This window comes from Hyposmocoma kahamanoa, unplaced genomic scaffold, assembly GCF_003589595.1.
Source record: "Hyposmocoma kahamanoa isolate Upper Pololo Valley unplaced genomic scaffold, ASM358959v1 66, whole genome shotgun sequence".
Classification (NCBI taxonomy): domain Eukaryota; kingdom Metazoa; phylum Arthropoda; class Insecta; order Lepidoptera; family Cosmopterigidae; genus Hyposmocoma; species Hyposmocoma kahamanoa.
Genome location: NW_020653854.1, coordinates 6,897,906 through 6,924,141, shown reverse-complemented (window position 1 = coordinate 6,924,141; position 26,236 = coordinate 6,897,906). Strand labels below are relative to the sequence as shown.

General features: G+C 34.9%; 1 protein-coding gene across 1 annotated transcript in view; it reads left to right on the top strand.

Moving 5' to 3' along the window:
* LOC113231864 (fatty-acid amide hydrolase 2-B-like) overlaps positions 1-26,236 on the top strand; it is a 180,320-nt gene that overhangs the window by 123,873 nt on the left and 30,211 nt on the right. The window lies entirely within an intron of this gene.

The following is a 26,236-nucleotide window of genomic DNA, read 5'->3' as shown; positions in this document are numbered from 1 at the left end:
TACCACTGCGTCTGTTGTGGTAAACTACCAGTAGTGAAGGTTATAATGAATTCAACTTTCATAGTTGGTTTCTAATAAGATTAAGAATAGGAACTAGAAAATATGGGCTCTGTTGCAAATATAATTTAAAATTAAATAACAACATTTTAACAACAAATCAATTGTGTTAAGAATTGAAGGTAAGAAGGTGTTGTTACGCAGAAATTATCTATTCAAACCGTCACCTTCACTTACAAGCTTGTATTAGAAGCAGTAGAGCTCATTGTGAAAAAGTTCGTCCAGGGAAGTACTACCACCTTATTTATTTCTGGTTTTACTTTTTTTTGGTTTTATACTGGTTTTGAAGGGCAATGGTGCTGGTGAAATTACAGGCACATGGGACTTGCCAACTTATGACTTAAGGTAACGGGCGTTGTGGTAGTGCCCCTCAGATCTTTGCGATTTAAAATTCTGAGTGGCACTGTAACTTTTACGGTCAGGCGTGTCCCTTATTAACAGGCCCATGACTGGTTCGTTCCGTCACTTTGTATCATAAAAAAGAAACATAATATTACACTGCTATCGATACTTAAGCATGCCACTAGTGGGCAGGTGTTTCTTACGAAATGTTTTTTTTTTATTGGAAAACGAGTTGAGTCGAAGGTTCATTTTGTTCCCGACGTCTCAACTAGTTACAATTCAGCAACACTTCTATCACTTATACCACACGATATATCATAGACCCCTATTAATAATGGACGTCGATCCTAATTATCAAGCGACATTTATCGCACGCTGAGATCTACTCAATTTGTGTGCGAATACGTTAAGTGGACTTCAATAATGGCTTTATTGATACTAACAAACAAATGGTATTGTTCTTGTAAATGTACTCGTTTCTTATTCATGGCATGTTTTTCTAAGGTAACAATTTTTTTATATTTTCAACACAACTTTAGAATACATATATATAAGTTTATATTTGGTTAGTTACGGAACCGTCTTCTTGGCATCAACATAATGTTATGTAATGTAAATGTAAGCAAGGTATTATTCAGACTTTTATTCGTATGACAGACTACATATAAAGCAACGAGGCACTGCTTGTCGGCGATCGTTGACTTTTTGTTTTTTTATTTAATATTTTTTCTTTTTTTTATAATATCAAGTGACGGGACGAACCAATAGTGCGCCTGTGGTAAGCAATACGCCTGTCCATAGTAGCTGCAGCATCACTCAGATCTTTAAATCACAAAGTTTTGAAGGGCACTGCAACTGCACCCGTCACCCTGAGCTATAAGTTGACAAGTCCCATGTACCTGTATGTTCACTAGCCACTTATCATCCTGTTTAGCTACAGTTTTAAAAATTCTAGTTCCTTTTTTATATTTGACTGCAGCGTTCAAAACAAGAGAAAACTAGGTTTAATTTTAATCTAATCCTCAACACTGCCGTCTGCCATTGTTCATAGGTACCATGTGTCTCCCGCAGTATAACGCTGCAGTCTGCGATTTGAAACTAAACGAAATAAAATAGCATGTACGTATGAACATGCAACATTCACTACAATTTATGTAGGCTTAATCCGACAAAGTTTATATAAACATAAGCAGCTTTATCTTTACGAAGCATATCCAATCCAGTAAACAATGTTGTGTACTTAATCGAATCACGTATGTAAACAGTGATTGGTTATGCTAATTACATAATAGACTGTTACATAATACGGTGATACATCTAATCACATACATTAATTGTTTCAGTAATATTATTATTGTTGCCTATTATGTACACTTAATACTAAATCTAAACTAATTTAACATATTTGAAGTCAACCCTGTCAATCTCCAATTTTTCTTGAACTTTGTTGATCTTTGTATCAATTTGTAACCCTCAAATTAAGTTAAAAAAAATTCGCAAATAAAAAGTAAGTCTCAAAATTGATACCGTTACGTTGTTAGATACACAAAGGACACAAAGGAATAAATTTAGTGTATATAATTCCTTGAATGGCGAGAAGTAATTGCTATAATGGATGCTGTTTACGAGGCGATCCACCCGATTTTTCCATACCTTAGAAATCTACTAATATATAAAAAGAAACTTCTTCATAAGTGGATATACTATTTTGTACGAAGGTCTAGGTGAGGTCTTCCCTGGACGAACTCTACTGCTACGGACTATTCCAAGAACGCGACATTATTTATCCGTTCAAATTGGAGCGTAGAAGAACAGTAACTAAACGGTGCGGGGACGTGAAAATAAGTAAATGCAAATATTATTGATAAAATATTGTCATCTCTTTCACTCTCTAGATATTTAAAACTGATAACCTTATTTTCAGATTTGTGCAAATCGATAATTTGTTTTTTCAGAATCAATATATCGACATATTTTACTGAAGCACAGCCCTTCCCCGCTCCGCTTTGTTAGTTAATATGGACCCTAGAAGAAAGTTGTCTAATCGCTGTGCGCTAGTAGATAAAGTGTGTATTTCACCTTATGCAAACACGTCTTATAAGTTACTTTATTCATTTAAAACTATCATTTACTTAGGTTGAAAAGTCATGTATTTACACGTGAGTGTATTTTATAAGGAGCAAAAGAACTTTATGGTCTCAATCTCATTGTGACCTTTATCTAACAAATCTCCACATATAGAGTAATTCTATAGTGGTACGGTTAAAATGAGCGTGTTAATAGCTATCCGGTTATCCCAAACACAAGTCAACTAATCAAATTAATCGGAAGGCGGCCCGATATCAACATTATTAATGCAAAACTCAGCCTTTAACTCCCCTCCCGCGACCCACCCACAGCGCCCCCACCCCGCGTACCCCACTCACAATATCTTCTTAGAAAACAGGAGGACGATTCCGAAAAATAAGGTTACGCCTATTTTATGTATTTAACGTCGAGTCACTCCACTTTAACATTCAAAATGTAAATCAAAAGGCCAATTTCTCAATTGCTTTTTTCTATATTATAGTGTTATATATGGTGCAATGTGTGTGTAGTTATGAAATATCAAAAGTAAGTAAACCATAAATATTTCGAAACAATCAACTAAAACTATAAAGAATTAAGATTAACAAACCGTGACAAAAGTTTACTCTACTCCTGTTGCGTGTTCGACGAAATTCATTCTCGTTCCGCCTGCTTCCTCCTCTTCCTGCTTAAAATTCCTATTTTCTTACTTTATACACATTTAAGACTGTATTTTAAGTAAAAGTTGTATTTTTGGACCGTAAATGCAAGTTTGTTTAGACGTTATGTTTAGCAAATCTGTTTTGCGGTGTGTTGGAAAAGGGAGTGTGATGGAACTCCCATATTGCTGTGTGATAAGGGTTTGTTTTGCTTTAATGGGTGGTTTTGAACGGAACGGTGCCGTAAAGGGCCGCCCACACTCCAGGGCAAGCTCTACATGTTATTTACGTGTGAACACTGCTCGGAGGGTTCAATTTATCTGACCTACTAGGCCGCCCGCTAATATAACGCTGAAATTACTTGTTGGTAAGCACCTCTTCCTTTGATAGCCTACATTTTTTATGTTTATCTTGATAAGCTAAACCGTTAGAAAAATTATTGCTTCCTTATCTGCGTATCTTACTTTGTTCTCGCTGACGTTTTGAAGTTCATGAGATGTAATCAAACATTAGCATTATTGAGATGTATTCTATTGTTTGATGAGAAAGATCAATAATAGTTTTTGACTCAGTGTGTGTAGTGTCTTCTTACTATTCAACTTAATTCCCACAACGATATATAACGATATTTAACGATGTATGAATGATATTTAACGGTATTTATTATGTATCATTTTGGGAACATAATTAATTCTAGCGCTTTCTTGTGAACTAATTTTAAAATTTAGTGCTTTATACAAAAAGGCATCAAATCGCACCAACGCAACGCTCAGTTTTCCTTAAGAATACAAGTGCACTTCGCTCACCACGAAAAAGTTAAACTCATACTTCCATTGAATGCGAGAGAGTCTAGCATGTGAAACTTTTCCCCGACCTACCTTACGCCATTTTTCATCTACCCACTCGTTGAGCTGTAAAGAAGTGCATGCAAATTGTAGGCGAAGTTATATGCAAATAAACGCTCGATAATATTATATCTGGGATAATAAGTCTTTCTGCACCATAAAGTTGGATAGCGAGTCGGCGTCGAAAGTGAAGGGGGACACCTTCAAGTGAACAAGCGGCCAAGTGGCGGGCAGATTCCTGCCATTATAGGGGACGCACCCCGCGCTCTATGATGGACTGGAAATATTCCATAATATCACAAGCATCGTTACAATGCCTTAGCTGAATATTTTTCTTGGGTAGAAAGCCGATATTCCCCCAAGAGTTACGACATTTCAATTTGCCAAGGCGGGCGGAAAATGGAATTACGATTGAAGCGAGAACGCCCGAGTGTCGGCGAGGGTGTCTCACTCCCCAGCGACGGTCTCCGAGGTTTGCCGACTTCCTCCGAAGTGTCACGAACGCGACGCGCCCGCCGCACCAACGCCCGTATTGATTAGATGCGGAACGCCTGATGCTATATAAATTAGGCCGCACAGAAAAACAGATTTTTATGTCAAATAACACTTAATACAACACCCATTTATTCAATTGACATCAAAGGCTAATAAAAACAGATACTAACCTAGTACATTACATTTTTTGAAAGTTGAGCAGAATCGTGTTCATAAGCGATTTGACGTCAGGGAAAAACGCTCTACATTAGATGCAGCGTGCGCATCTCACTATCGAAGTTTCCAACCAAACGATATTAACTAGGCATAACAATTTATTTTCGCCAGCGTTTTTATCGAATATTAAAAATATGGAGGCAATCGAGGTGAGGCAGAAAATCAGGGCGTTATTAACTATGCCGCGGTAATGGTAATTAATATAAAAGCGTTCCAATTTAGCGAAAACCGACATCGACGACGAAATAATGTAGACGAATAAATATACATTACATTATTAACGAATGTTGGCCTCGTTTCTCGCTCTCTTTGTTCGTTCCACGATTTTCCGATGGAGTTAATTGAGAATGGCTTTTCTCCAATGCTGTTTCAAGGTTCAAAATTATTTGTGGGCTTGGACGGGTTGTTCGCGGTGATCCGGGGCGGACTACGTTGTGAAAATGAACCTTGTGGTTTAGATTAGTGAATTGGGATTGGACTGTGTGGAGTTCGATGGCACGTTTCATGATTTGTGAGTTTATAGCGACGGTGAAGTGTCGGTGGTTAATGGTGGCAGCGCGTGGCTCTCGCCGGCGCCATATTGAAAAAGTTTGGCGCGAAAAAAGGGCGGTAAACGTAAAATTGCCTGTGGAATTACGACATGTATAATTGACATCAAAATTGCTTTGTTTCTGTTGAATTTTTGTCGTAAATTAATAACTTCTAACTACTATTTTAACACGTAGTAAGTCGATAAAAAAAACCCATGTATAAAAAAAGGTAAAAGTTTTGTAGAGACATTTCCGGCGTAGAAAAATCCAACGTTTATCCTAAATTCATGTAATTGTGTGTTTGTGCATGTGTTATATTTGTGTCTTGTATGGAGTATGTAGACATACTTGACGTGAGATATAAATTACGTGCCAATACAATACAATACTTGGCACATCATATCTGAAAATGCCAGCAAGTTATTGTTTACAAGTTTCATATCGTTTACAAGTAGTTTGTTCGTTATATTGACTATAGTATATTGAGTAATAATATTTCTAAGAAGTAAATAACAATGTAAAGTATACACGAGCTTCGATACGCACAATACCCCGGAAAATTTAGGAAGTTTGGCCCAAAACATCTTTTCGGTAATTCGCCTCAGAATCCCTCGTTCGGGAGATTTAGATGGGATCCCTCCCCTCTCCCAGGGGTGACCCATAGAGGAAAACCCGTTGTTTCTTGGAGAACTTCCACCCTCTAACATTTAACATAACCAACCTACATCCACGTTATTGAAAAATGCACCTTATAAATATTATTTTAAAGTTCATAATATAAATTTGTTAAATGGTACTTACGTCATTTTATTTTGATTGTTTATTGGCACCTTTTCAGGTACTTAGGGTCGGATCGCCGCGTAGGGCAGCCGAACATTCAGGCTCGCATGTTACTCAATCGAGTTTTACTACGAGTACTCGAACGGAATGATTACTTGAAAATGTTTATTCCATCTTTTAAGTTCTCTTGATTGATTCTTACTTATATGACTCGATCGGTGCGGCTCACCAGTTATATCTCTGCTGGAAGATTTCTCCTAAAGTTTCATGTACAACATCATATACACCCTGTGTTTTAGGTCTAACTACTCCTCGATCTTCTTCTACCTCATCTTCCTTCAATCGTTCCTTCTATGATAATGAAACATAAGTCAATCATTAATTTTGTACATGTAATATATTAACAAAGTATTGTAATATTATTTGCAAAATTCAACATGTACTATGCAAAAATTATAAATTCAACATGGCTGACGTTACATGGATACCTACTTCAGAGACCGCATATCAGTAATAACATCTTCCAAAACTGACACTGGCCCAAACCTAGTGGCGGTCATTAAGGAAAAACGATAATAATTACATCTTCTTTCACTTATATCAGCTGACAGTAATCGTATTTTCTACATTTTTTACTTCGACGTATGTTCGTCTTACTTATTTTGTTAACGCAGTCTAAACTAGGGTCAGCATTTTTTAGAAGCAATTAAATAGGGACGTTATGACGTCGTATTTATAAAAATACATTATTATTTTATATTTGGTTGCTATTAACATTAATAAAACTTAAAATTTAGATTTGTTGTCCCTTATATTGCCTCCAAGTATAAAATAATATTACGTACTTTAGCATAATTCGAAGTAATATTGTCGAAGTGTAATTGAATGTGGGTTACACCACCTTTACACCGATAACCTCAGCTACCTATAACGTTATACGTTGCCATATTTTTTTTTAATTTTATTAAAAATAGAGAATGCTCTGCACGCATCTGTAACAAAACCCAAATAATGATCATTTTTGACTTCTACACTGTTCAAGCCAGGGCGCGATATAACAATACAGTAGTGTTATAATAATCGAGAATATACCTACCTCTATGTCTTTTATATCGAGAATATACCCAAATGTCTTCGTACGACGATGATACACAAATTACACACATTGGTTTTTACTTGCATTTTATACATATGGGATAGAAATAAAACGTATTGTTGCAGTATATTTTAAAAAGTGCCTTCTTCCTGCCGTCCTCTCAATTTATCCTTCTCTTTCACGCATCATCGGTTACAAAGAATATTCATTCCCGCTAAACTTTGTGCATAATCCAATATATGTATTATTAATCCTCTAATTAACGAGATATATGTACTTGGACAATGATGATGTACGTTTGGGTATGCGCTTTCAGCGAAATTTTATGCGAGTTTATAGTGAGGTGAAACAAGTAGTAGTACATCTCGAGTGAGCACTGAAGGCATTTGTCTGCTTGAACCAACAGAGCTACGGATAATTACGCCCGCGCTGTTAATATTTAATAAACTCTGAGTTATTGTAATTAAACAGCTTTAGAATTTGATTTATGTTACGTTAGTAGCTGTATTCTTATAATAATGTACGCAAACGCCACATAAGGCTGGGAAGTCAAAAAGCTGTTTATTAGTGTTACTGCATTTACTTATATGAGTAAGTTATCTACATACATATTGCGTTTCGGTTTTGAGGGGTAAATGCGCACTTACATGACACGAAAGCATTCGCGCGGCCGCCGCGCGGCGACCGCCCGGTACCACGCTTTCCCGTACAATAATGGCGAATCTGAATTCTATTTACTAGGTAGCAACATTTAAATTCCTTTAAATGATACAACCGCGCGGCCGCCGCGCGTTCTACGCGTAGACCAAACCAAGCCAGACTCGCCCGCGCACCCGGGATGCTCATTTAAGTTAAAACGTAAAAGCAAAATAAATAGAGCGTACTTTGCCATGACAGAATGCATGCAGTCGCTGCGCGGCGGCAACACGGTCACTGCGCAGCGTGAGCGCGATGAAATTCATGTCGAATAAATGCACCCTAAGGGTGCTGGTGAAATTACAGGCACATGGTACTTGTCAATGTCTCAGGATGACAGGCGCAGTGACATTGCCCTACAGATCTTTGCAATTTAAAGCTCTAAGTACACTTAAAGCTATAAAGCACTGCAACAGTTGCAGTGCCTTAGAGTTTTAAGTGTACTTGGAGCCTGGCCTACCACTTGTTCGTCTCGTAACAAAGAGACAGGTTTATAGAAACGAATAAAATTAGTCGGTAGCTGTTCTATGCTTAAATAGGAGACTAAAATAATTTCACATATACTTAATTTGTTTCGTGTAGTTCTTTTTAATGAATTTATTATAGAAAGAGTTCGAATATGAATGTTCGTTTCTTTCGTATACGTTTCATTATTATTTATTCGATTGCGATAAAGCTGCTGTTGTAGCCACGCCCGCAGTAGATTCTAAAGTATTAACCATATTAAAATATCAGGTAGACCAGTTGTTACGAGAAATGCGTCTACAACTGAAAAGGTGGTTCTTTTGCAAATGCATTTCTCCACTACGTGACTATTTTAAAAGCCAAGCCAGTTTTTTCTTTCAATGGTATTACGGCGCAGGTTCAGTTAGTTAGTAATAAACATTACTACTTGCATGAATGGTTAGAGAGTGCGTCAAAAAACGATACGTATACTAGATAAGTTTCCCATAGAGACCACAGCCGTCGATGTGTAAAGTAAGTCAAATAATATTTGAATTTAAGTCTAGGTTCATACACGCTGTTACAGTGACAGTTGGCGTTAGCCATCGAGTACATAACCAGAAATAGAGATGAGATCAGGGCCATCTATCCCTGACAACTCATCAGGCAAATTGGCCTTATATCACTTTTAAATATCAACTCTCGTTTGCAGTGAAATCATAAATTAGAAAGCTGAAATAGTATAGCGCCAACAACTGACCTGTGTGAATATGTCTCCGTATATTCCAAAAGTATTCTGTGTTTATTGTAATGAAGATAATATCTCTAACTATGGGGGGCTGTTCCATTCGGTGGTGTGGGAAAAACAGCAAAACATCTAATTACAAAACAAACGAAATCACATTTCATCGGTAATTAAATATTAAATATGTATTTTTTAATTTTCATCCAATAATTATAGCAAAGCTCAAGTTAAACTAGTCGAATCGAAGTGAAATAATTGACGACACCCGTCAATTATTTCGAATTCGGGCTGCCCAATCGGAGCTCAGTAGTCACCGTAATGATTTGGCAGAATAGTTTTCAAATAAATCAAATGACATTTCGTCTCTATTTCTGGTTGTATACTCGATGGCGTTAGCGATCGCGTAAAATATTGTATCAAAAATTAGTTTCTTCTTGTGACCGCCAGTGGCACTGCACCATTTGCCACACATAGTGGTGATACGCGGTCGCTAGAGTCAACTCAGGACAGTGGCATTGTATAAAAACTTGCGATCACAACCAGCTGCTATCTATGCTAAAATACACTCTATCAAGTGGCAGTGCATTGCCAGAGGTGCCTAGTACCGCTACCGCTCTTATCCAGTGGTTGATATGGTGATGTAAAATACATAACTTAATATAGCTACAGATTCACACATAAGTAACGTTTCAATTCAATTTTATAACAATAACTATAGGTGAGTCTACTATTTTTTTTTTATGAAACCAAGTGACGGGACGTGCAAGTCGTGCACCTGGTAGTATGTCCGTAGCAGTTGTAGTGTTAAGCAGAGTTTTAAATCGAATTGATCTAATGGACACCGAGACTGCGCCCGTCACCTTTATAGATAAGTCTCATTGCCTGTAATTTCAACAATACCCTTCAAAATCGGAACGCAGCAATGCTCACATTTTAATAATTCCCTGAACGATCTCTTTTACAAGAAGCTTTACTACCACTAACCTATTAACCGTGCCTAGAACTTTTGTTTATCTTTACACGTGTATGACGTAAAAAATTAAATTTAATCATATAAAATTTACAACATTATCCTTGTGATCCGATCAGTAATAACTTTCTGGAACATTTTAATGAGCTTGACAGATTCTACGATTCTCTTTCCGGGAATCAATTTGTCGGGATTGGAATAATTCCAGTTACCGTTACATCGCCAAATTAAAATATTAAATTACAAAGCGTACTCAATCAAGCATGTTTTTATTACCTAACTCACCAATACAAACCTGATATGTATTTAGTTATTTCAATTTAATATGATATGCGTTTATTTATAATACTGACTTTGAAGAATGACTTCTACTTCTTACCTTATCGATGGCATAAACTGAATTTTCCCATAGGCATAGTATAAGAGAGGAACGGTAGGTCGCACGGGAAGGTTCTTTCGTGATTGACATACTGGCTATTGTTGGAACTGTGTCGAAATAGGGATGGTACATGATTTGAAATATTTTCGAATAATGTACATTTTAATTACTTATTTCATGTATTAGACAGTTGCTCTAATGATTATCTCGAGTAAACAATAATAAAAGTCACTTTGGTATAAAACACACAACAAACACCATACGCGATAATACGTCAAAAGTGTTTTCTTCGCTAGAAAATCATAACAATACAGAGTATTAAAAAAACCGACCTCAAAAGTACGTGGAATTACATATAATTACCAAGTTTTATTGAAATCGGTTACCAGAAAGTGCGCAAACCCGGATTCATTCCCTAGTTCGCCACTATATGGGACTTGACACAGGAGATAATAAAACTGGGTTCTCGGTTCTCTCTACTCAAAGTTTAATGAGAGAGAAAAACGCCTTGAATAGGAGAATAGCAAAATCAACCATTAAAATAATTGCTCCTTATACTAAAATGTAGGCGCTATTTATAAAAATGAATCTTCATGCATGGCAGCCACACTTAGAGGTAGATGATTTTCTTCAAAATTAAATGTGACCACTACGGAGGTACCCACTTTCAAACAAAAAAAGAATCATGAAAATCGGTTCACAAATACCGAAGTTATCGCGTAACATACATACAAAAAAAACAGTCGAAAAGCTTCCTCCTTTTTTTAATTCGGTTAATAATACGAACTACATGAAACAAATTCTGTGTATGTGAAGTTTTATAACTCTCCTACTTAAGATTAAAAATTTATCAACTAATTTGGATCGTAGAATCTTTAAACCTTTCACCTGAAAAGTTGTCATTTTGCAGATGTTGCCTTATTACCCCAATAGTGCGAAATCTTCTTGAAATTATCTTGGTGTCTATAACGTTGATTTGGGCCAATTTATGACACAAACATTTTTAGGTTAGTTCTGATCTGGGTATTCTGGTTATTGCCCTCAGAATTATCGTTATTCTGGTACTCGAGAAAACGGACGTATACTTTACATTTTTAACAATTGTGAAATCTTGTACTCGTAATAAAGCCTCCATATGTAAAACTATCTTCTTACGGTGGCATGCGGACGCTTACGTCCTCGCTACTTTTGACTTTAAAAAAATAAGTCGTTGATGGGGACCATACTTAAAAATTGCAAAAATGTATTTTGACTGCAAATTATTATCAGGCAATCCTAGAAATCTTTTTGTGCCAATTTTCAACCCGAGCAATGGCAGGCATATTAAAAATGGCGAAAAACAAATTTTGGCCGCAAATTATATAGAGATTCTCGCATGCCATTTCGTCGGATCAGCGCAATTTTTTTTCTGCCGCCAACGAACGTTTAGGTGGCCGTCCAAAATTGTCTTTTAAAAAAAAAACTTATTTCCCAACACCCGATTTATTGATGAAAATTACACTTAATCGATAACTAACTGACTTCCCGATTCCCGGAGCGATATACCGCTCTTTACGAGTACCAATGTATTAGGTTGGGTTATAACGCTTGCATGGCGGCCATATTTGGAAATGGCGAAAAACCAATTTTGACCACAAATTTGTATCAGGCACTCCTAAATTCCTCCTTCTATTATTATTTCTACAGGCAGTTAGAGGCATTATTTCTAGAGGCCGAACGGTTACCATGCCACGCAGAGGTCCCAGGTTCGATTCCCGGGCCGGGAGAAATAGTTGTATGGCCCACAATTATTTCTCTCGTGAGTTTGGATGTAATTTGTGGTTGTCTATGTGTGTGTCCATGGCACCCGCGACACAGGGTTTCCCTAGTGCGGGGCTATGTTGAGTGTGTGCGTTATTTATTTATTTATTTATTTAAATACCCCTGCTTGTCAATTTACAGCAAAATCAGAGCTAGTCACTAAAAGATTTAAATCGCAAAGATCGGAGTGGCACTGCTACTGTGCCCGTCAACATGAGACATTTGTTGACAAGTCCCATGTGCTTGTAAGTACACCAGCACCAATGCCCTTCAAAACTGTCAAAACAAATAGATAAGGACTACACTTCCCTGGTTGAACTCTTTCACAAGAACCTACTGCTACTAAAAACGTCCCACTGTTAGACATGGATCTCCTCTAAAGAGCGAGTTCAGCCCGTGGTCCGCCACACGGGGACTACATATGTTTACAAGAGTTGTTTTCTTCTTCAGCATACAGGTTTTATCACGATGTTTTCCCTTTACCGTCAGCGACAGACAAAGGAAACATTTGCAAATGTGTGTAACATAGAGAAATTAAAGTCAGTAAGTTCTCCCGCACGTTATGTAGAATATAAATTATTGCAACGCAAAGCTAAGGTATCAAATTACAATTTCTTCTAATTGGTAGCCCATCTAGAATTTGACACTAAAAATAGACATTTGCTTACAATTCTTTGGTTATGGCTTCGAATTAAAATTTCTTCAAATTGGTAGCCTACTAGGTTCAATTAACTACTAGAAAAATACTTAAATTTTCTGGTAGAAAAAAATATTTTTTGGTTATATTGTATTAAACACAGGTATCACATTAAATTTCTTCAAATCGTCAGCTCATTTGTTACAACCCTTATATTTATTATCTAAATATGTATAACCCTACTATCCTACCAGAAAAATAACTAACTTAAAAAAAATGTATATTTATATGACATCTCACTCTGCAATTTTAATAACCACACTTGTTCTTCATACAATTATCGTAGTAATGTAATTAACGTACAATTGGACCAAACACCAAACCCAAATTGGAGTAACTGAAAGATAAAACAGTTTCAAAATATTTTTGATTTAGAATGATATGACCGGGGCCTTACCATGAACTCTTATTACAATTCAGTTTAAGACCTAAAATGAATCGTTATGAGACAGCGCTACATGAAGTGTATATCACCATCCCGCATTTTAGACGTTACGAACCTTTACTGAACTGTAAAAAGAGTTCATAGTAAAGCCCAAGGTATGGTAATAGATAGAGTATGTTTGCATAACATCTCACTGTGAAACTTTTTGCTAAAAACATTACCGTAGTAAAGTACTTCCTTAAAATTCAAGTATTCCCATCTCTAGTGATATCAAATGGTGCAAATTTAGTATATAAAATTGACCTTTCAACAATATCAAAATTACAGGATATTTATTATAATTTCAGCTGCCACAAAGTTTAACCTCTGTAAAGGTGGCTTGTTTAATTCGAGCAAAATTCCCCGAGAACTGGAACAGTAATTATTTAATTTTTCACAACTCAGGACGGCTCGGCGAAGCGTAAAATGCCAAAATTTAGGGTCATTTATTTATGTGTATTGCGAATTTGGGACTACCTTTTCGCCTCTGTTTACACGAGCGGGCGAAGTGCTGTAATAATGTACCTACACCTACCTACACTCAACACAGTCGTGTGGTTAGATTTTTTTATGCGTAAAAGATAAGTAAAAATATTTTATTGAAGATCTCCTAATTTTATTGCTTAGATTCTCTAATTATGATGCTTCGCTGAAACAAAGTTAACCTGTTTTAATATTAGGAAACGAAACTGTTTGTTCAGGTCTAAATTGCGTATATTTGTTTTTTGAAACAAACCAACGTTCCGGGCCCTTTCCAGGTCCCATGGTCCCGGCTGAGATGATAAAGTCATCAACCAGTTATATCTAACATTAATGCAAACCACCCCATTTTGTCGCTACAGTTACAAAAGTTATTAACTAAATACCTTATTTTCAAAAATTGTTTTAATATTGACGACCCTTAGTTTTTATTAATACACCTACTGAATAATAACGAAACGCGTGAACTTTAACATATAAATCGATTATTTCCAATAAAAGAATAATTATCTTGTCACCTAGTAAATTTGTAACTTTTTGTACGTTATAGTTAGACGTAAAACAGTAACTGTAAAGCTAATAGTAAGTATCATGAGCCAACAAAAATCGGAGCAAACAGCAAAACACGAACAGGACACATTTAGCGATATTATGTCGGCAAAAAGGCGCGTAGACGGGGGCCTGTTATAAAAATGTAGGATCTAGGGAAAGATCATCCTCCAGTGGGGGGAGTTTCCCCCTGGCTCCCCTGGCCCCCTTGATTTATGGTAACATGTCGCGAGGCGCAACCGCTCGTACGGCAACCTCGCTTTTTGTCATTAACTGATTTTTATTCCGTTTCCTCTTCTTTCCATTGTGTTTGTAAAAGGTATTGAGTTAATTTTTATCAGGCAGTTGTGTTATTAAATATGTTTGTGCGCTGATATTATTTTAACGTAAAGTCTATTAGACGGAGTTGTTCAGTTAGTTTCAAAATTATTGTACACGTACACAGTAAGGTTTTTTTAACCTTCATTGCAGGATTATAGGAGTATTTTTTAAACTGTTTTATAGAGTCAATTATAACGCAGGATTTAGCAGGCTAAAGCGCCATAGCCTAGTAAATATTTATTTAAATGTTTTTATATATAGAAATAGTACGACAAGCTTAGAACTAAATACACAGCATTCAATAAAATTGTCAATGGGTTTTATTCATAAATTTGCCATTGAAAAGTATTCAACTCTTTCCCAGAAAGAAAATTATGTGGTTAGTACCAAACAATTACAAATATAATTAATAAATTAATTTATGATAATTTTGATGCTAATTGCACCATCTATCGTCGAGTAGATGTACTATTAGTTATTTTTTAAATAAGATGAGTCGAGTTAACAGTATTTTTTTATTTCATATCTCTTTGTTTAACATTATAAAAATAATAAAATGTACTTACTAAATATATGCGAGAGTACATTAAATAAAAAAAATTAATTTTGATGTAAGTGATGCCATCTCGTAACATTTTTAAGAACTATTTTGAAGTTACGCGAACAAAAACGTACTAAGATCATAATCGTGCCTGTTTCGCAACATATGAACTAGATGGCGCACTATCCACTTTATGCAAAAAAAATGGTAAAGGGTGAAACCTCTGGTAGTATTGTTAACTTACTTCTAAGAAGGTCTCACTTAAAAAGAGAGAGACTTTAAGAGAAAGAGAAGTTTTAAAAAAAAGACCATCGTGCAGCATGGTCTATAATTTACATAGGCTGAGAATTTTATTTTATCAATACATCTCACGCTGCCGATACTTAACAGAAAGATGTGATCTAACATATTATCAAGTGTACGTGTCATTTATAAAAGTAAAGAAGTTCACAAATATCAAGATAATGAGTGATTTCAAAATTCTTAAATGTTGAAATTTAGATAACTGTTACGCAACGATTAAGACATTTTACATAGCTTTAAAATGGTGGTCTTGGTAAAGTTACAGAAAAATCTTCGTATCGTAGAAACATAACATAATTATTCGACTTATTAACAATTAACTAGGTCTTATGCTTTCGCTTATACTTGTTTTTTTGAAAATAAACCAACATTTCATGACCATCCAATATAGCTATGAAAAATCCCAAGCCGACCTAAGACCGCAGTACTACTTATTCATATAATATTACTATTTATTTTGTTTCCAATTTTCTTTTAATTAATATATGTAATACGCTGCCGCCGTGAGCCGTGACCATTGTGTGTACTGTAAAGGTCGGAAACGTTGGTTTGTTTGAAAAAGCGACTTAGATCCGTAAAAAATACTTTCATTTCTTATAATAAAATTAATTTAATAGTGAACATTTATATTGTTAATATAAAATATTATGCACAACGTATGCAGCATATGTTGAAATGTTCTTTAGTAAATAAAAAAATAATAAGAAATTAAACTATTTTTCCGGATTTAAATCACTTATGTTTCTTTTTTCAAATAAACCAACCTCAAGAAAACAAAATTTATTTTTTAAGCCATGAGAGAGGCGAGAGTCTAAAATAGATGTCATCAAGCTTAGATCTCCTCTCAAGCGAAGGTTTAGGCCATAGTAGCTGGCCCAATGTGAGTGCACACTTTTCCGAAAGTTGTGAACCTTCTTTGACGTGCAGATCTTATAACAATCTTTTCCTTCACCGAAAAGCTCTCTAATAAAGCTAGTACTAAAACTCAAAGGTACGAGTCCAGACCCGAAGCTACGGCCTCTACTTACCAGGCAATAAGTTAAACCATCAGAATACCACGGCTAATATATATGTAAAATAGATGTTATATTATATATTGAGTAGAAGTATAAGTTATAGAATAATTTAATTATTTATTTATAATTATTTTTAGTTGCAGTAGAGCTCCTTGTGAAAGAGTACGTCCAAGGAAGCATTGGAGCATTGCCACCTTACCTATTTCTGGCGCCAAGCAGTAATGTCAGCATACGTAAGGGTGTTGGTGAAATTACAGGCACATGGGACTTGTCAACTTATGTCTCAGGGTGACGGACGCAGTGGTAGTGCCCCTCAGATCCTTGCAATTTGAAACTCTGAGTGGCACTGTAACTGTTATGGACAGGCGTGTAGCTTGCCATCAGGCGCACGACTTGTTCTTCATGTCACTTGATGTTATAAAAAAAGAATATAAATAACATTTTTATAAATATACTGTGGTTGCTAGTGTAAGATTGTTAATATCTTTAAACTTATCTCTCAGATCAGATCTTTAAAATTCATAAAGTAACTGCAAATCTATAAAAAAACTGCTTCTCAGGGCCGTCTTTCCAGTACTAGAACATTGTGTAATGGTTGCCCACTTACCTACTGTACTGTGTAGCGTGGTCAATAACCATATATCCGTTGCTGCAAGAACCTGCCAGCTGACAACACTTTTCCCTATGATAATAATAATCTTCTACGACAATCGTGTAACTTTGATATCCATTGCCTAGACGGTATTGCAGTTAAATTTCATGTTGCATTTATTAGCCAGCAATGTATTATCTAGTCTAATGGTTGTAAAAACATCTAGAGTTGAGTACAGTCGGTTCATCCGCAGTCTATGGAACAGCGACAAGTTAGTTGCGCGCGCCACTGAGGTGCGGACGCATACTTTCTAATTTTGAAATCGGAACAGTGTTTGAAAATCAAATTTTCGAATAGTTGTTGTTTTGTTTTAAGAAGAACAGACAAGAAAAACCTGTAAGTTTTTTTTATTATACGGTAACAGAACAATAGACGATAAAAAAAGATAGAAAAAAACTTATAGCTTTTAAATTGTATTAACCTGTGTCCCTACTTGTGTATTTAAATTTTATTAGCATGTTTTGTTACGCGCATATTTTATTCGAAGTACAATTCAATATTAAAAATGTAATATGCCAATATTTAATGATATACATACTCAAAAAGAAAACTAACTTTGCTCTTGATATAAATTTGGATCATAACATTAAATTAGGAAGATAGAAGAAAGTTTGTAGTGCGGGATAGAAAGTTGCGTACTTGTTGCTCCGATGTTTCGTGATCGAAATTTCACTTTTCGTGCATTCGATTGCAGTGTTAATAAATGTATACAAAAAATAGAACACAAAAACTAGTCGTGAACATGTCCAAAAACATGTAGTCCATTTGTATTTTAACTCAAGTAAATTTTATTAGGGCAGTTTTGATAAACAACAGCAGATTAAAACAAATTGTAAGGAAAAAAAATGGTGGATTTTTGCACTAACAATTTTTACTTATTTTTATGTACTAATCATAATAAGTATGTACATAACACAAATTTACATTTTTACAATTTGACATGCCGTCATAGTGACATTATTTTTTGTTTTGATATGAATAAGTTTGTAAGGAATTTTAAACTTTTTGAGAATAATTTACATTTACACCTAAGGTAACTAAGACATATTGCTAGTTTACTAGCTTTTAATATTAAGGACGCTGTTATAGAAGATATAACACAGTCCCACGACAATGCTCCTACTCTAAGTAGCAACATTATACTTACTAACCATAATTTAAACTAGTAAATACGACAACAGAAAAATCTAATCATTTCTATGTAATACATCAAAACATTCAGGGTTTTTCTGGCAAAACATTAGAAGTAAGTCTTTTTTTACACGATTTTTCTTTAACGTGTTTTGTGTAACAGAACACTGGTTGAAAGACTACGAAGCAATTAACAACTTAGAAAATTATGTAATAGTCAGCTCGTTCATAAGAAAGAACTTAAGTAGAGGCGGATCAATGATTATTATTAAGCGTAACTTAAAATTTAAAGATCGTAAGGATTTCACAGATCTCTCTATTGAACGAACTATTGAAATTTACAAAATTGAAGATTATGTTTTAGATAAAGAAGTATGGAAAGACAGCAAGAGTCTAGATTCCACACAATTATGATTCAAAGTGTATTCCATAGCATTTAAGTTTATTTGAAAAGAGCAATCCCTAGAGTTTCTTGCTCGGTCTTCTCAGGGAGCTCAGCGTAGTGAACGAGCAATAGCTTAAAAAGTAGCTTAAAATAAAATGACGTTTTCAAGTGTAAAAATTTTACCTATGCAATAAATTATTATTTGACTTGGGCTTTGACTTACACGGATTTATTTTGAATTTAATTATTTTACGTTCCGAGTTTCTCAATTCCTTGTTACCTGTTTAAGCTAATGTCTCTATAGCCAATGCTCAATAAATAAAAAATGAGACAAATTATTGACCCAATTATGGCCGCCAAATGGGAAAAACATTAATAATTTTTTTTATGGCCCTCGTCTTGCCGTGATTTCATTTTAGTAAATATTTTTATCTAACAAGGACGTGAATATGTCAAAAGTCAATATAATACTATTCAAGGTCCAGCAGCGTGTGTTTTAATATTAGAAAATGTCATCATTAAGTTATATTAATATTGGTGAAATTACATGCACATGGGACTTGTCAATTTATGTCTCAGGGTGACGGGCGCAGTGCGACTATTTAAAGCTCTGAGTGGCACTGTAACTATTAAGGACAGGCATGTAGCTTACCATCAGATGCACGAATTGTTCGTACCTCAGTACCTGATGTCATAAAAGATATTCTTTTTTTGTTTCTATTGTAGAAAGTAACTGAGGAATATAAAATATGAAGATAAAGATCGACGGGTTCGCCCTATATCTGATTAGAGCTGCTTCAGCGAAGAAGCGCGAATAGTTTACACTCATTATGCACCACAATCATCATATTCTCAAATTAATTTAAGTAAAAAAAGAAGAAAAGACTACGAAATTTACAAAAAAACAATTTGTTAAAAAACGAACGTAACACAGCTCATATTATCTAATTCTCGAGTGGTTGTAAATGAAAATTTTACACTCACATTCTTTAATTTTCTAACGGTAACTATATGTCTACATGCAAATATCGTAAAAAAATATCTGTTTTTATATAAAAACTCTGTTCACATAGAGTACACGAGTTTTGGAGTTCCAAAACTCATCTTGCAGACTAATTAGTCTGCAATTAAATTTGTATACAAAAGGTTATTATTATTGAATTAGTTAAAATGTCCACTTCCTTCTGCCATGTAATTACTACATGATTATATAAAAGACAATTATGTAATTATCTATTAACGAAAAGCTAATGAGTCACTCATCCGGGATAGATGGATTTCGGGAGGATTTTTGACTTATTGGTCATTGGCTATAGAGTCATCATTTAAAAAAGGTAAAAAATAATTAGGAAACTCTAAATGTAATTTACTTGAACCAAAAATTTATTCGTGTAAAAACTGTAACAACAAAAACGTACCTTTTTCCTTTCCTGCCTTACAAAGTTGTACAGTTTTTTTACCGGAAAATAAACGCAATCTTACCTGATGTAAGTGTTATTTTGCGTATATATGAAATAGACGGTTTTTTTATTGTATTATTCTGCATTATGGCATTAAATACTGCAGAGAGGCCTACATTTATTTCTCTCGTGAGTTGGGTGTAATTTGTAGTTGTCTATGTGTATGTCCATAGCACCCGCACACAGGGTTTCCTTAGTGCGGGGCTATGTTGAGTGTGTGCGTTATTATGATTATTATTTGTAATAAACTCAGATGTTTTGTGCTCAATAGGATTTCTCTATACTTTAGTCCTAAAAATTAAATTAAAAACAAAATTACATGTAAATCGCTCTTTAAAAGTAGCACATTATTTACAAATATATTCTGAGATAGATGGATAGATAAAAACTATATTCACTTCCATGACAACTTAAGATCAACTAACTAACACATAATTATTATAATGAATCACTTAAAAATAAGTCATTTTAATAACAAAGGAACGTGCAACTTCACATAAAGTAATTAAACTAAATATTTTTAAAGGTTTTAAACCTTTAGAGCAGTGGTTCCTAAACTTTTTTGTCTGGTAGACCATGTGCCAATTTTTTCTGTTTTGCGTATTGCGGTCTACTTCTAATATATATATTTTATTATAAATTCATCGACTTCAAATGCGTGTCTAATTACGGACACGGTGCTGGTGAGTTTGTTGTGAAATGCTTAAGAACTTTATGAATAATTTATACATCTATTTTTAGAAAGTATTATATTTTACGTAGGTACCTGTGCTAATCGGTGTAATGTGAATAAATCCATTTATGGATACTTAAATTTTGGTCACGACCTGCTTAAATGAGTTCCACATTCGTGTGGTGTATGATACGTTAATGGTACCCCTATTTTTTTCGACCCCTAGGGGTAGCTATAGATCACTTTGGCAATCGTCGCTCTAGAAGATACATTATAATGTAGGTACTTTATCTACTAACACGTTGATAATACCTACATGTAAATAAGTGTTGCACAAAATGCCGTTGAAGTAAAATAGGAGGCGTTTAAACCATTTCAAGTAATATAGCGATACTCTCACCGTACCCTGTAGTGAGATTAATTAAAGAATGAGATTTAATTCTTTCACCAAATGTTTGTGTATCAAACGTTGACATTCACCCAATACTTTTAACCAAGGAGTTGTTCTAAAATAATTAATTAGTGGCAGTACAGCTCCTTGTGAACGAGTTCGTCCAAGGAAATACTGCCACCTTACCTATTTCTACTGCCATGCTAAGTATCCTCATTACTATGAGCATTACTGCGTTCCGATTTCGAAGGGTGCTGGTGAAATTACAGGCACTTGTCAACTTATGTGCCAGGGTGTCGGGCGCAGTGGCAGTGCTCCTCAAAAATTTGTGATTAAATTTGTAAAAAGTGCACTGCAACTGTTATGGACAGACGGATCGCTTACCACCAGACGGACGACTTCGTCCCGTCCCTAGGTATCATCACAAAAAACTTATTTACACCACAGTACAATAATATTCGAGCTCATTGAGTTGGTCTCGACTAGTCGTTGGCTTACAGATGTGACTTTTAATTAGTTTGTTATGTAGTTTTGCTAAAATGTAAGTTTTTCTCAGTTATATAATTAACTTTTTGGTTTATAAACTCGTTTTGTTATTAAGCCTTTAGCCTTTCTATAGTTTTAGTCACTGGAGCAGGCCAGTAGTTCTAGCAACAGGTTTCGACGAGGATATGGCAAAATAGATCACATACACACAATAAGGCAGATTATTCAGAAGTCAAGTCGATTCATATTTCCTAAATTTCCAAAAACGCTAAAAAGAACAGTTTCGGCCTCATTTAATATGTTGATTTGGGATAGTAAGCAGAAGCGTAGGTGCAATACGTGATACCGCCTATAGCACAAAGCCGACCCCTTTACGCAAAATCAAGTTTATAACAACAATAATAAGCATTTAATATCCACAATAATAGTCCCTACTAATTAGTAATAGATTGTTACATAGTATTTGCAACTAAAACATAGTTGACGTTGACATAGAAATTGACGAGGTGATTCTCAGGATTGTGTTCTTGCTGCCAGGTATTCTGTTTAGCAGCCCGCAGAAACAAACAAATTCAAACCTATTCATGTTGAAAGATATGCGTGATTCACTTAATAGTCATCAACAATTTCATCACCTTCACCCCCCTACGGTGGGGTCGGATTCTGCCTGCGGCGCGTGGTCGGGTACAGTTTACGGGGTGTGCTCAAGGTCTTCGATGGCGCAGCTGTTAGTACTACGGGCGTTTGATGAGGAGTTCGATTCCCGATTTGCGCTAATTTAAGAAACGAACATTAAATTTCTAAGTTGGTTTTGGTCTGAATATTCTGGGTTATCGTTGTTTCGATATTCATAGTACAGGGCTTGAAGAATACTTCTCTTTGGCATAGCTTTCAAGAAAATGAAATCTAACATTGAGACGGTTGAGATACAACAACGCTATAATAAGTATCTAAATACCACTACATCGGGAAGTATGCCTTACATTTTCACAATTGTGAGATCTTATACGCGTAATCTATTACACCTCCGTATATTATCTCCATCGCAATAGCGTACGTACGCTTTGGGTTTCGCCCGCGGAACTCGACCTACGGCTTAGGCACATATCACTTTGTTTTAAAAAATTTAAATAACTCTTTAATAGCGGCCATATTTAAAAATTGCAAATATATTTTTTTTATCACTAATATTTATTAAACAATCTTAGAAATCTTTTCGTGTCAATTTGTCATGCCATTTTCAGTTTAATTTGAAAAAAAATTACCGCCAAAAAAGTTTGTATGGCAGCCATATTGAAAAAAAGGTGAAAAGTAAATCTTGGCCGTAAATTATTATCAAACTCATATAGACACCCCTACATACCGATTTTCGGTTGAATAAGAACTGATTTTTATAAACTTATATGGCCATATTGAAAAATAGCGAAAAACTAATGTTGATCACAAATTATTATCAAGCACTCCACATGCCAAAATTTCAAAGGGATCAGAGCATTTTTTTTGTACCACCAACTAATATTTGGCGGCCATATTTATATACGGGCCTATTTCGGGTGCTTTAAACCTGTCCCTTTTTCTATAATATCATGCTAAAACACCTACAACGTCGAAGTATAAGCTCTAACAAGTAATCATATACAGCGACTCGGCAAAGAAACTTAGATTTACGCAAGAGTTCGATCAACCACGCAATTCGCTTGCCTCACTGACACTGCGCAACATTACTAAAACTGCGTTGAGCTACGTTATGCTTATATTGGGGGCCTACAATTATGCTAAAAATAAGAATATATAAATAAACAAATATAATAAAATGTCTCTTTATTTAGGTACACCTATTAATAAATTTAACATTACTTATTACGTTACATAACAATTAAATTGAATTTGAGTAACCGAATATTGTTATTATTAATGAAGTAAATAATTAGCGTCTGTGAAGGGACTGATGTGAATAGAGCTAAAGAACCTAAATAACAGTAGAGCTCCTTGTGAATCAGTAAGCCGCTAGCAATTAAGTCTCATGTTACTGCGTTCCGGTTTTGAAGGGTAATGGTGCTGGTGAAATTGCAGGCACATGGATCCTTATGTCTCAGGGTGACGGATGCAGTGATAATGCCCTTCAGATCTAAAGCTCTAAGTGGCACTGTAACTCTTATGGATAGGGTTGTCGCTTCATCGGCGCACGCCTTGTTCAACACCTCACTTCATCATAAAAAAGAATCTTGTGATTACAATAGCCAGATGCAGTCTAATTCACTAGTTCTGTCAGTTTCGACTACATGTAGTTGTAATATTGACTGCACACATTCAGTCCGTCTAATAGCAACCTTGGCGCATCTGACTGATTCTGATTCACGCAAACAAAAAATAATATTTTAAAAATCACGCTTTTCATAGAATTAACGAGTTTATGAATTTAAATTTAAATTTATGTTGACTTTTTGTAAAGATTTTATTGCTATGTTTACCTGTATAATCGAAGTTTTTATATAATTAGCATAATTGGAGTTTTTCGTCTTATTTTGAATTGACTTACCTATAGTACAATAATATACTGTATTGTTTTAGCGAATAAATGTGTGTATTTGAATTTGACCAAACGCAGAAATCATGCAATTAATTTTGAAAATGAAAGTTCTCTGCAAAAGTAGATAATAACACACTCTGACCAGTACAAATATGTACAGTCAACAGCAAACTGGGTTTTACATTTTTGACCATGTTAATGTAAGTGGCATAAAGTTTTAAAACTTAATTGCAAAAGTAGACGTGAGTTTCGCGATCACAATCACAACTGCTCAGTCGTCCCGCGATCATGACGCACTCAACTTGCAAGCGTGTCGAGACATCGACTTAGGCCACAAAAACGGTACGCAGGTAAGTGACCCATTAAATTGTCACTTTTTTCACTCCTTGCGGTAGAAATACGCAATTTCATAATGACAACTACTTAATAAATTAATTTTTAACTGACTTATTGATATTTTGACTGTATTTTTTGTGTGTATGCATTTGTGAACCGATTTTGATAATTCTTTTGTTTAAAGAAAATATTCCACCTCTAAGGGTAGTAAACTAAGGGATTAATCCGGTTTCACACACTTTCCAGTAGCTGATTTCAATAAAGCTTGGCAAATAGATGTAAATCCACGAACGTTTGAGGTCGGTATAAACTATGGTATAAATACAGTTGTTACAAGCAGATAATAGTATCACATGCACATTAGGAGGGTAAAAGAAATAATACTTACATCTAGGGTATTATAATAATTTGTAATATTAATTCCCGCCATAGAAACGTATGTTCGAATTATGTACTAAATATAAATATAGACCTTATATACCTACATTGACATAATTTTGTTAGAGATCACTATCCTATATGAATTCTGAGACTGAATAATAAAATATGCTTTTTTCAAGAAATGTGTTAAGTTTGGAAGTGAATGAATTGTTTTTTGGTATATTTTTTATAGGTATTATTACGAATTTTGTTATAAATTTGAATAAATTTATAGTATGATCCTTTTTATAAATTTCTAGAATCGGTTCTGAGGGAATCAGTTTGCCCTTGCAACGTACAATCTTGTTGAATTCAAGCAGATTAAAATTGTTTCTTACAGGCGTGACAGCTTCTTGAGTAAATAAAGAGGGGAGGTTAGTAATAGTAATGAAATGCGGATTGCAGCTGTCATAGTGTGGGATATTTGCAAGTATTCGAAATATTTTTTTTGTTATTCTTTTCGTATACAGCGACTGTTACCAGCACCATTGCATCGCTACACTGGAATTTATAGGCGATTGCATCAATACAATCACGCGTTTGTATCGATGCAGTCACGCCCTTGCATCGCGTTTGCGTCGCTGCTTAAAATCGCGCGTGTGTGTAAAGATAAACGATTTGCGACTGCATCGCCACTGCATCGCTGCTAAAAGATACAATATAAGATAGAATACTCTAAGACACAACATTCAGAATAAACATTTTAATTGTGGCTGTTTCAATAAAAAAGACATTATTTTCTATTCCGCGATATTAAATTGAAAATAACATTGATAAGAAAAAAATTTTATTCATCTTCGTTGATTGTTTGTACAAGTTTCTTAAAAATCAATCAGGAAATCGATCGCAAAGTTGATTAGGTATGTGGGATTAAATGAAAAATATAACTGACACTTTCTGACATTGTTACCACTACACAAACGGCAACTTTAATTTTGTTTTTTGTTTTTGTAAGTTATTTTCCGTTTCGCAAGTACTTTTCAGTGACTTAAGCCTTTCCTTACGTATTTTTTAATTTACTTATAAAACTAGTTTAGGTTAATTGCCTTGTTGCTAAAATCAATATAAAAAATATGCCAATGTCATTATGTAAAAGTTGTTTTTATTTGTTCTGAACTTTTCTTAGCAACGGTTTGATGCCGATAATTTTTACATTATTTTACAAAAAAAATATTTATCGGAACACTTGACACCAAAATCCTAAAAGGGGTACCGCCAGTAATTAAAAAGAAGAACTTTTCGCGGCTAGTGGCTTTAGGAAACAGGGCAAATATATTTATTTTTTATAGTTAGATACAATGGCTAGGACGCGTGACAAGT